We start from the raw sequence: 12,343 nt of genomic DNA, 5'->3' as shown, positions 1-12,343 counted from the left end.
CAGCATTTATTGAGGCATCCTATTCAAGTTCACTGCGGAAAAAAGAACAATACAATACTACATATAAAAAGCCCAGATAAATTGAAACGCGATACTAAATTCATAACCAACTATTAATGTTCGGAACGCAACATCTAGTATATTCAATACAAATTCAATCGTCAATTTTTCCTTGAATTCTATAATCAACAGAGCAAGCCGTCATAAACTCTTACTCGGCCATTTAAAAGCTGCTAAGGTATAAATTATTTATAATATGACCGAGAGGTATAATGGCGGTAATATTGTTACTACAATCATCTCGTTATTCCTGGAATTATAAATTGAATATTTATTTTACCCTGATAGTATTAGATAGTAAATGGTAAAACCAAGGTGTATGCTTGTTTTGTTAATCTACTTAACGTTTTGGTGTACTGCCATGTTAAATAATTGTACATGCGAATGTAATATCATACTGTTATTCAAATCAATGGCATAGTGATTATAGTAAGAAGTGTCAGGAAATAATAAAAAAAAAAAACGTATAGACAAGTTTCCTAGACTCAATGTAACTTAAAAAAGTAATGGACTAGTTCATTGACAACGTTGTTTTTTTTAAGAGATACATATTTGTGCCCTTTAAATCTGTAAAGTAGTATGGAAAAATATCATGGTATTATTTTCTGCGTAATAGAATGTCTTTAATGACAGTCAAAATTAAACAAATTAGACAGGAAGTGGTTCATGCGTGTAAGAAAAAACGAACGATCTTTTTTTTTATTTCTAAATCAGTATCTGTGAGAAACCACACTAACAGTCTTAGTTTAGTTTATCATTATATTTTATATAGCCTAGTTGATCAAATGATCTAGAGCGTTGGATGTCTATAGCCTAGTTGGTCGAATGATCTAGAGCGTTGGATGTCTATAGCCTAGTTGGTCGAATGATCTAGAGCGTTGGATGTCTATAGCCTAGTTGGTCGAATGATCTAGAGCGTTGGATGTCTATAGCCTAGTTGGTCGAATGATCTAGAGCGTTGGATGTCTATAGCCTAGTTGGTCGAATGATCTAGAGCGTTGGATGTCTATAGCCTAGTTGATCAAATGATCTAGAGCGTTGGATGTCTATAGCCTAGTTGGTCAAATGATCTAGAGCGTTGGATGTCTATAGCCTAGTTGGTCGAATGATCTAGAGCGTTGGATGTCTATAGCCTAGTTGGTCGAATGATCTAGAGCGTTGGATGTCTATAGCCTAGTTGGTCGAATGATCTAGAGCGTTGGATGTCTATAGCCTAGTTGGTCGAATGATCTAGAGCGTTGGATGTCTATAGCCTAGTTGGTCGAATGATCTAGAGCGTTGGATGTCTATAGCCTAGTTGGTCGAATGATCTAGAGCGTTGGATGTCTATAGCCTAGTTGGTCGAATGATCTAGAGCGTTGGATGTCTATAGCCTAGTTGGTCGAATGATCTAGAGCGTTGGATGTCTATAGCCTAGTTGATCAAATGATCTAGAGCGTTGGATGTCTATAGCCTAGTTGGTCGAATGATCTAGAGCGTTGGATGTCTATAGCCTAGTTGGTCGAATGATCTAGAGCGTTGGATGTCTATAGCCTAGTTGGTCGAATGATCTAGAGCATTGGATGTCTATAGCCTAGTTGGTCGAATGATCTAGAGCGTTGGATGTCTATAGCCTAGTTGGTCGAATGATCTAGAGCGTTGGATGTCTATAGCCTAGTTGATCAAATGATCTAGAGCGTTGGATGTCTATAGCCTAGTTGGTCGAATGATCTAGAGCGTTGGATGTCTATAGCCTAGTTGGTCGAATGATCTAGAGCGTTGGATGTCTATAGCCTAGTTGGTCGAATGATCTAGAGCGTTGGATGTCTATAGCCTAGTTGATCAAATGATCTAGAGCGTTGGATGTCTATAGCCTAGTTGGTCAAATGATCTAGAGCGTTGGATGTCTATAGCCTAGTTGGTCGAATGATCTAGAGCATTGGATGTCTATAGCCTAGTTGGTCGAATGATCTAGAGCGTTGGATGTCTATAGCCTAGTTGGTCGAATGATCTAGAGCGTTGGATGTCTATAGCCTAGTTGGTCGAATGATCTAGAGCGTTGGATGTCTATAGCCTAGTTGGTCGAATGATCTAGAGCGTTGGATGTCTATAGCCTAGTTGGTCGAATGATCTAGAGCGTTGGATGTCTATAGCCTAGTTGGTCGAATGATCTAGAGCGTTGGATGTCTATAGCCTAGTTGGTCGAATGATCTAGAGCGTTGGATGTCTATAGCCTAGTTGGTCGAATGATCTAGAGCGTTGGATGTCTATAGCCTAGTTGGTCGAATGATCTAGAGCGTTGGATGTCTATAGCCTAGTTGATCAAATGATCTAGAGCGTTGGATGTCTATAGCCTAGTTGGTCGAATGATCTAGAGCGTTGGATGTCTATAGCCTAGTTGGTCGAATGATCTAGAGCGTTGGATGTCTATAGCCTAGTTGGTCGAATGATCTAGAGCATTGGATGTCTATAGCCTAGTTGGTCGAATGATCTAGAGCGTTGGATGTCTATAGCCTAGTTGGTCGAATGATCTAGAGCGTTGGATGTCTATAGCCTAGTTGATCAAATGATCTAGAGCGTTGGATGTCTATAGCCTAGTTGGTCGAATGATCTAGAGCATTGGATGTCTATAGCCTAGTTGATCAAATGATCTAGAGCGTTGGATGTCTATAGCCTAGTTGGTCGAATGATCTAGAGCGTTGGACTTTTTGTTCACATCATAACACCGTATTGCATTTTGCTGTTTACAATCTTCATATAGCTACAGTATGTTCTCTATGAGCCCTATAGTTATTAGTGCTTCTACGTTATAGGGAAACTTATAAGCATAAAACATATATCTTAATCTTTACAAAAAATCTGATATGTGAATGATATATTCAAGTTATATGGTATCATAGGCTAAACGGTTATCTATTCTCTGTAGTATTTTATATTTAACTATAATTATTTTGCTAGACAAACTTTTTTTAGGATATTAAATACATTAACTTCTTCTGTTTTTTGTTCAGAAATATATATATATATTGAGCAGAAAACGGGTTCAAATGAAGCTGAGGGAGCGACCAAATTTGCATCGGAAATTTGCACCCTCGCATCAATTTCAGAGTTTGGGTGTATATTAGGTATATATAGAAATACATCCTTGTATCAACATGCTATGTTGATCCAAGTCTTGCAAGCAATATGTTTATATAGTAATGCACTAACTAGTAAGATGGTTTTGATCACATCCCAATAGACTTCTCAAATATATACATATATAAATTGTGCAAATAATTTTGAAGGGGTTTAAGGCATGAATTCAATCTTATCCCAATAAATAACAAATGATCACTTTCTAAACCAAATATGAATCAATTATATTAGAAACACACTTACTCTGAATCTGGAGTTTTATTTTCATGTTTATAAAGAATTTTAGACTTCTTCCAAAATGAACAGTGTTTAGTAGTTGAATTTATAAGTAAAAAAATAGTGTCCATATTATTTCCCGAATTCAAGATACCACGATATATATTTATGTGTCAGTATCTGTAAGATTCAGGCAGTTGGTGAAACATGATATTTTAAAAAAATCAGAATCGGGGAAAAACAAAAAGTGAACTATATTTTCAATGAATTTCACTAAAAAGGAACATTTCAAGGTAAGATAACTCTGTCAAAAACCTCATTTGTTGAAAAAAAAAGTCCTGAGCAAATCCATAAAAAAATAAAGGGAGCTCCCTTGAATGAAATCATGTTTTCAGACCGTTTGGGTTTTGACATCCATGTATCTGTTTGTCTCATTTTGCCTGATTCTTACACAAACTTGCACTAACATAGAGTATTTAAAAATTAATAGCATATGCACTGCTGTGGGTAAAACAAACAAATAAGAAATTAGACAATTTTGTTAAGATTGCCAAAAGTCTTGAAAAATGATATGGGAAAGGCAATAATTATTAAAGTTAATTAGCTAAGTTCTTAAAATTATAATTGTGGAGGCGATCAATTAACAATTGTTATTATCTATAGGTCTTGTCGTGATCTACATACAATCAAACAAAACAGATGCAGGAAAAACAGATGGCATGTTATTTAAAGGACGATTACGCAATATTTGTACTAAGATTCTTTGTTTCTACAATATCAAGCAATCTTGCAACGAAATCGTCATGATGTAAGACATGTACACAAGGCGTTTTGTGTTTGATTTACTAATGAAAAGGTGATTTCTTTTGAGCTAATATATGTCCCCCCACGAACAGTACAAAAACGTTGCAGAACGTACTATACTGTATACTTGTAATCACAATCATGTTTTGTATGTGAATGTTATAAACTGATTGGTTGTTTTATGTCATTAATTTACTAAAGGAAGAACGATATTGGAAAACACATTGAATTACAAATGAAATATACATTATACACAATCAAAAGTGCCACATATGATAGACAGAAAGTGGACGAATTATATAAAATTATATAGTAATCAAATGAAAATTGTACGATAATTCATATATTTGGTTTTTATTCGTTTATTTACCAGGTACACACACGATCTGATTCACCTCAAACAGAAGATTTGCAGTTATAATACGTTAAGGGCAGACAGACAGACGGACAGACAAACAGAAGGTATAAAACACGAAAAAGTGCAATTACACAAATTGAATTCTATATCTTTAATTATTATGATTATATGACAGTCTCTTTTGATTATTGTCTGATTCTCATATGTTAATTATAGCTTTGAGACATATGTTAACTGTAGCTTTGAGACATACGTTAACTGTAGCTTTGAGACATATGTTAACCGTAGCTTTGAGACATATGTTAATTATACTTTGAGACATATGTTAATTATAATCAATTTACTGAAATATGTGATTATCACATCATGCTCGATTTACATTAAAATCATATGTTGTAAACCAGATGATTCTAATATGTGGCACTTTATGCTTTGCAGACAGTTATATTTTTTATGATAAAGAATGCTATGGACCACTTTTTATCATATATGTGATCGTTTATCATTAGAAATACTGTGAACTGTGAATTTTTGTAAATCAATATCTGTTTATACCTTTGATTTGTTGTTGAATAATTCATATGCAATCGTATTTAGGAAAGAGAGTCATAATTGGATGGATAGATAATATAGTAAATAGATACATAGTAAATAAAAGAATACCACTCATATAAAACTGTTCATTACAGTATGATGTAAGAGTAACCCGTCATCAGCAGCATTACGTCTAAAACGTAGATAGATCTTGATTTAAAACGTTTTTAGGTTTTTCCTTCTCCGATACTTATTTGCTGATCACACAATATGTGTTCTCGGGTAGAATCGCTGAACAGAGGTTAAATCCTATATAAAATAATCGGTCAAAAATTAACAGTCATGGAGAGAAAGACTATGAAGTACATTGAGATGGTTCAGAATGACAAAATACTTATAAATTTTGAGAATAGTACGTTTTTGCTAACCTATATCTTTGGCGTTTCCTGAATAAATGGAGGGATCCTCGAGGTTATTCATTTGAACAAAAGAGTGTTTGTATCGCCTAATGATAACTGAGATAAAATTCGGTCAACGTCTTATTTATTTATTTTAGGTAACTCAGTAAAACACATTTAAACTTTGTGAAAGTTGTGATATTTTTTTATAATTGTTTATTCCTTTCATTGGATAAAGCATAAGACTATGTATTTTCATCTTGCGTATTACAAGAATGTATGACAGACAGCCATGCAATGATACGACCAATCATACCATAATCAATAGTGTCAGACTATCGTATACCTACACTATGATGAGACTATTAGCGAAATATAAAACATCAAATAACAATTTTAGTTTCACGATAATGATTAATGCAATACATGATATATTTTACTTGATTACGCCAAAAATGTTTAGATATCAAAGACGACTTAATACATAAATGAACAACATATTTGTTTGGTCATGAATGTTCTGAAGTTGAAATAAAATGTAGATAATGGAAACTCACTTAAGGAGATCGACCTCGGGTGAGGGACATAACTGTTGAAATTAGTGACATGTTTGTATCATATATAATTTCACCAAAGCCTATCAAGCTTTCATTTGAGATGGAATGAAAACAATCCAAGTTACCTTGATATTTAAATGAGATTGATGTAAAATGCTGAATACAAACTTTCAAATGATTTGTAAGAGTTATGTGACTTACCCTAGGTCTACCTCCTTAAATTGATTGCCGATTACTTAACTGGGCTCTTTGCTCTATCGTGCTCAACAAATTTTTTGCCGCATGAAACACCAATGTTTTTTAAATGCTAATTATTAATATAGAAAAGAAAAATGGCCGCAAAATACTGTTATGATATAATGTTACTATAAACATTTAAGTCACGATTACAAACAAACATTCAACTTATTACACAGGAAAAAACTGCAGGATATGTTTTGTACATGTTTTATAACAAAACATGTTCCTCATATGTTTTTCATATTATTAGGACCACCGAGAAAAACGTATAAAAACACATGTTTAAGACTAACAGATTAACTCCTAAAAAAATAGGTAAATGTACGAAAAAGGTATAGATTTCGTGTAATTTGGAAAAAAAAACTATTGCTTCCTTGTATATTCATAGGCACAAAAAACAAATGTCAATATTGGTCCTGAACATATATTTTTATAAGTTGTAAAACATATGAATACATATGTGTCACTTTTTCTTGTGAGGAAAAATGAGGAAACTTGGTCAGCAGGCAAGTCGTAAGATGTCAACTAAGAAAAAGAAAGACACAAGATACATGATGAATTTTAGGTAACATACAGCTCTTGAATGGTGTAACTTTCCATTTATACCATACACCACCTCCACTCACCATTACCCATTGTCCCCATCCCAATTCCCCATAAAAATCCCCATCTCCATAGAATCCCATTGAATATTTCGTATCAGATATGTACATTATAAAATTATATTTAATATTTTTATTTTTTTTTACATTTAAACTGTTTTTTTTTATTAGATTTAATTCATTTCTATCATATAGATAAATACTAAAGTAATTAATCCAAATTTTCTAAATTTAAATCCTCATCCGAATTCCCAACCCCCGATATATCATAAAATGTGAAGTATTTCCCATACACGTAGTGTACCTATTGATAAGGACCCAATTTATTATTATTCTTTTCCTTTTCCAGGATAAATATGCGTAATAACACTGAAAGTATAAAGAATTTGTTTTTCGTGGCTAGATCAGGTGGTAAGAACTCAATTGACAATTAAGAACATAAAAAAATATTTTGAAAATACCAGTATAATACACCAAGTTTATGAAATATATAAACTATATACACAGTTGGCAAAGGACGGCATATCTTGTTAAACTAAATGGCATCTTAAAATAGGCAACAGAATCGTTCATAAGTGGTGTACGAAAATGATACCCTAATACATTATTTCAAGTAGTCAGACTTGTGTGACGCCGAATTATATCATATTTATGTACCCTATTTATGATAACTTGCAGTATTCCAAATTGAACATTACGTAAAACACTGAGATTTCATTCCTTTCATTGCATATGATAGAACCTCTCGGTGGTGGATTTGGCTTCCTCTTTCGATAATTTAGGTTTTGAAGACTGCTTGTGTACAACTAATATTTTGATAATGATCTTCCTGCATATTTGATTTTAATGCTGCTGGTGAGAGGTTATTCCTTGAAACACGTGTACAGCATATCAAAATTTACAATGTATAAGACTGGTACATTTTGTATTCAACCAATTGTCATTGATATAAGACATTTGTTCAAGATAATAATAGAAGTAGGAGGTGTATCAGCTCTTGAGTAGAATTAACGTTCAATTTACAACACCCCCATTCCCCACTGAGATTTTCCCACTCTCCATAGAAGAATCCCCATCCCCCTTTGAATTCCCATTTCATTCTTCTTTATGAAATATTAACATTATCAAATTGAATTGTATGTTTTGAATTCTTCCACATTTAAATATTTTGTCTAGTTAAATTTGATACATTTTTATCATATCAGTAATTAGTTTAAAAAAAAATATTTTCACCATCCGTCCCATTCAAAAACATCATACTTCAATATACCATGAAATGGGAACTTTCCCGATACAAGTGTTGTATCTTTGTGACATAAAATAGTTGGTTTGACGACGTGGCATTACGGTCTAACCCAAAACAATTAATGATGCCATTTTGGAAATGAAAGTTTGATAAGCTTGGGTGAAATTGAATATGATACACACATATCACTGATATTAAGAGGTTTGTCCCTTATCTTAGGTCTACCTCCTTAAATTGATTGCCGATTACTCAAATGGGTTCTTCGTTCTATCAATATAATTGTTTTTGCCCCATGAAACTCCGGTGTTCTTCAGAGACAATCGCTCATTACAAATATAGAAAAGAAAAAAAAAACAATGTCGCAAAATACTGTTATGATATAATCCTATAATTTACATTCAAATCCCAACAGCGGTAATAAACATACATACATACATTCCACTTATTACACAGAAAAATTGCAACATTTGTTTTGAAAATCCCTGAAAACATGTTTCTCGTATGTTTTTCACATTATTAGGACCACCATGATAAACATGAAAAACAAATGTTTAGGTCTAACAAAGCAAATAATGAAACATTCCAACAAGTTTATAAACCGATTAGAGAAACCAAATATGGAGATCAAAGGGGGCTAAACTGCACAAATTTAGTTCAAACTTCATTAAACTTTAACATGACTAGTATTTTATGGTTCGATGCAGTGCATTCAATTTCTTGTTGACTGGTTCTGTAATAATCATTTTGCAAACAAAAGTCTGACTTACGGACAAATGACATGAGGAATACTTTCAACTCCTCAAGAGGTTAATAGAAAAAAATGTCAACGGAATAGTTTATTTTTTTCCAAAGCGACCTCCACTGCATGGAATGTTATTTTCATCGATGAAATAGAAAAAAAAAGAAGTATTCAATTACAGAATGTATAAGTATGCTAGACAAAAGATAATTTAGTCGTCTGCGAAATTGATTGCAAATGTAGGGGAGATAAATAACCTCCACGGTAGTCACATATTTATATTAAGTCGTTACAGTGTCGTAAATTTATTTAGAAATTCGAGATTAATTTCACAAGATTGTGCTTATGAAAATGCAATCAAAGAACATTTCGATTAGAACAATGATTCTTCGTCTAGGCAATAAAAGTCACATGATCCGTTAAAAAATGTGTCCTTCATTAGTCAAAAATAATCAAAAATAAAATCAAAGCAAACAACACAAGAATAAAAACATAAAAAAACAAAGATTTGACCTGGTTTGTATTGTCTGAAATTTCAAAACGAACTCGTTTCAAAATAAATTTCTATTATTCAAAAAAGATACATTTTTATTTTTTTCAAGTTCTGTTGGATAGAAACGCATCTACAATGGTAGCAAATAACATTTTGAATTCGCAGTTTTATAGACAAGTCCATTGCATAGTAATAACAAGTCTTTAAATAAAACCAAAACTATGAGGCGTATGGACAATTGCTACTATAATAAGATATATAATAAAACCCGAATGTTTTACTAATGAGTTTATATAGTGAAATCTCACTTAACAAAACAACATGTGGAATTTTAGAAAAAATAAAAAAAAATAAATTCCAAATCATCTTCCAAATATACATAAGAAAATATTTTCAAAACAGTTTTAATCGACAACATATTTTTCCAGTGTGGTGGACGCATTATTCAACAAACGGTCGGCATTCCAATGGGAACAAATTGTGCTCCTCTACTTGCTGGCCTATTCCTGCACTCTTATGTTATAAAGTTGACTTTATAGCTGATCAAATCCGAAAGAAAGAACATAATTTAGCTAAATCCTTTAATCTCAGTTTCCGCTATATAGATGACGTACTATCGTTAAACAATCCTAGTTTCAGGGACTTGATACGTCGCATCTACCCCAAAGAACTTGAGATAAGGTATACTACAGTCACTGTGAAGTCAGCCTCATATCTTGACCTACATTTAGTGATCGGTGGTAAAGGATCACTATTGACCAAACTTTACGATACACGTGTTGACACTTCATTCAGAATTGTCAATTTTCCTTTCATCTTGGCAACATCCCTTCAGCACCTGCGTATAGAGTTTTCATATCACAACTTATACGTTATGCCAGAGCTTGCCGTAACTACGCAGACTTTTTGTATCGCCCTAGACTTCTTACAGTTTGGCTTCTGGAACATTTGTATTTTGCTACAAGGTTAAAGTCATCATTACAGAAGTTTTATGGTCGCCATCATGAACACGTGGATCGTTACGGTGTATCCATCCGCACTATGAAAACTGATTTGTTCATCGTGTCATAGTTTTCCTTTCCTCTTTCATTTATCCCGGAGCAACTCGACGGGTGTTTCTAGAAAAGCAGAGGACGCTTACTTACCTGCTTCATGCTCCCAGTTTTTAGTGTAGTCCGAGTTGCTCATTGGCTTTTGTTACTTTTTATTATTATTTTAGTTACTTAATGTTCTTTGTTGCGTATGTATGTTTCCATGTTTGTTCTTTGTCCCTAGATTACAATCTTTTGATTTCCGCTAGAACCTTGGTTCTCTTGAATACTATTAAATAAGTGCAGTCTAGAGAGATATTTGATTGACAAAGGTTAACGATATATTTGAACGGCTATAAAGGATTTTTAAAAGTGTTGGTTTACAGAGGTCCCTGATTTTTTTTTAGATTAACTGTGTACAGGAATCATCTATTGCACAAATAAGCATTTCAGTTTTATCTCAAACATGCAGGGCGTTCCAACTTTATACAATTATCAATGTGCCTTTTTCATTTGTCAGTTGGTGTAATATAAGAGAGTTATAACCTGTAAGAGGGCGTTAGATATATAGATGTATTTGAAATCTTCTTGTAGCTTTTCCTCCTCTTGTAGCTTGTTTAGAATCTTGACGGCTCTTGTTACTTCATGACGCTAATTAACACTTCTTGTCCCTAATTTTTGAGACCAATATTTCTTAATGTACGTACATCGGACTTTCTGGCTAAACCATGCCCAGAAAACCTACTATAATGGCATATTTGAAACATTTTAAAGACAAACATTTTAAAGTTAAGTAATTATTAATAACCATATGATAAATGAATTCGTATAGAAGGTACGTAATACTCTTGCCCTGTATGAAAATTTCCACAATACATAATTTCCTGTAAGACTAAATTCATGATCTTAGTACTTTCAAAGCTATCACTTTCTGGCGCTTTGAATACCATAATTTGAATTTTGTTCTCCAAAGAAAACCCACTAATTAATAACTGTCCTTTCAGAAACAGTGTTAAACCATGAATTTCTAGACAATGCCTTAAACCTGCGAAAAAGCGCACACATGTGCGTATTCAGTGAAACATGAAGACTTGCACACTTTTTGAAGCTTAGAATCTGTACAGTTTGTACAAGTGTTCGGTTTATCCAGGTTTAAAAAATATTGATAAAATGAGAAAGGACTTCAAAAAGTGTCTTGTTTAGACAGGTTTTGGATAGTTCATGCCTCACTGTACAATGTATATATTCTTAATTTTATTACTTTCTTTTTTACTGTATAGACACAAAATTGAATGGTAGCATATTGAGAATGAGTTTGAATAAAACCTGCCAAATCCAGTTAGTTATCTGATGAACATATATGTATTAACGTAAACATTGAATTTCAGAATAATATAAAGGATTGATCAATAATTAGGATATTAAAGACTCTATAGCAAATTTCATAGAAAAAAAATGCAATTGTATAATGAAAGTGTCATAAAGGTAAATTTTCGTCAACTGTCTCAGCTAATTGAAACCAATATCATCCGTCTCATCACTATCAAGTATACTTTCAAATGTAGTAACATCCTGCTTCTAAATTGTTCCCATAGCTAAATTACAGATTTTGAAATGCATTTGATATAAAGATACGACATAGCAATTCTCCAAATAATCTACAGGGACAACATGTTACACGTTTGTAAGAAACTTTAAAAAATGTACAATTGTGCAATCGCTTTAGACTTAAAGTGCGGTTTTACAATATGACAAACGACCTCTACTTTTTATTGGCATATTTCCTGTTTATCAACTTTGATGTTCCTTGTTGATAAAGCCTCTTTTGTCTCTGTTTCATTTCTTAACAAGTAAGAGAGCATATATTTTTTTAAATTATAAAAGGGTGAAATTATTAACTTTACCTGTACAAATTTTGGTTCAAAGTTGAAAGAAGTCACCACACATT

General features: G+C 32.9%; 1 protein-coding gene across 1 annotated transcript in view; it reads right to left on the bottom strand.

The window, feature by feature from the left end:
- LOC148599628 (dipeptidyl peptidase 4-like) overlaps positions 1 to 12,343 on the bottom strand; it is a 162,224-nt gene that overhangs the window by 122,741 nt on the left and 27,140 nt on the right. The gene's annotated exons all lie outside the window — the stretch shown is intronic.

The sequence above is a fragment of the Perna viridis genome, chromosome 13 (assembly GCF_037379345.1).
Source record: "Perna viridis isolate PV_CMFRI_1.1 ecotype Kerala chromosome 13, ASM3737934v1, whole genome shotgun sequence".
Classification (NCBI taxonomy): domain Eukaryota; kingdom Metazoa; phylum Mollusca; class Bivalvia; order Mytilida; family Mytilidae; genus Perna; species Perna viridis.
This window is presented reverse-complemented; position numbering and strand designations above follow the sequence as displayed.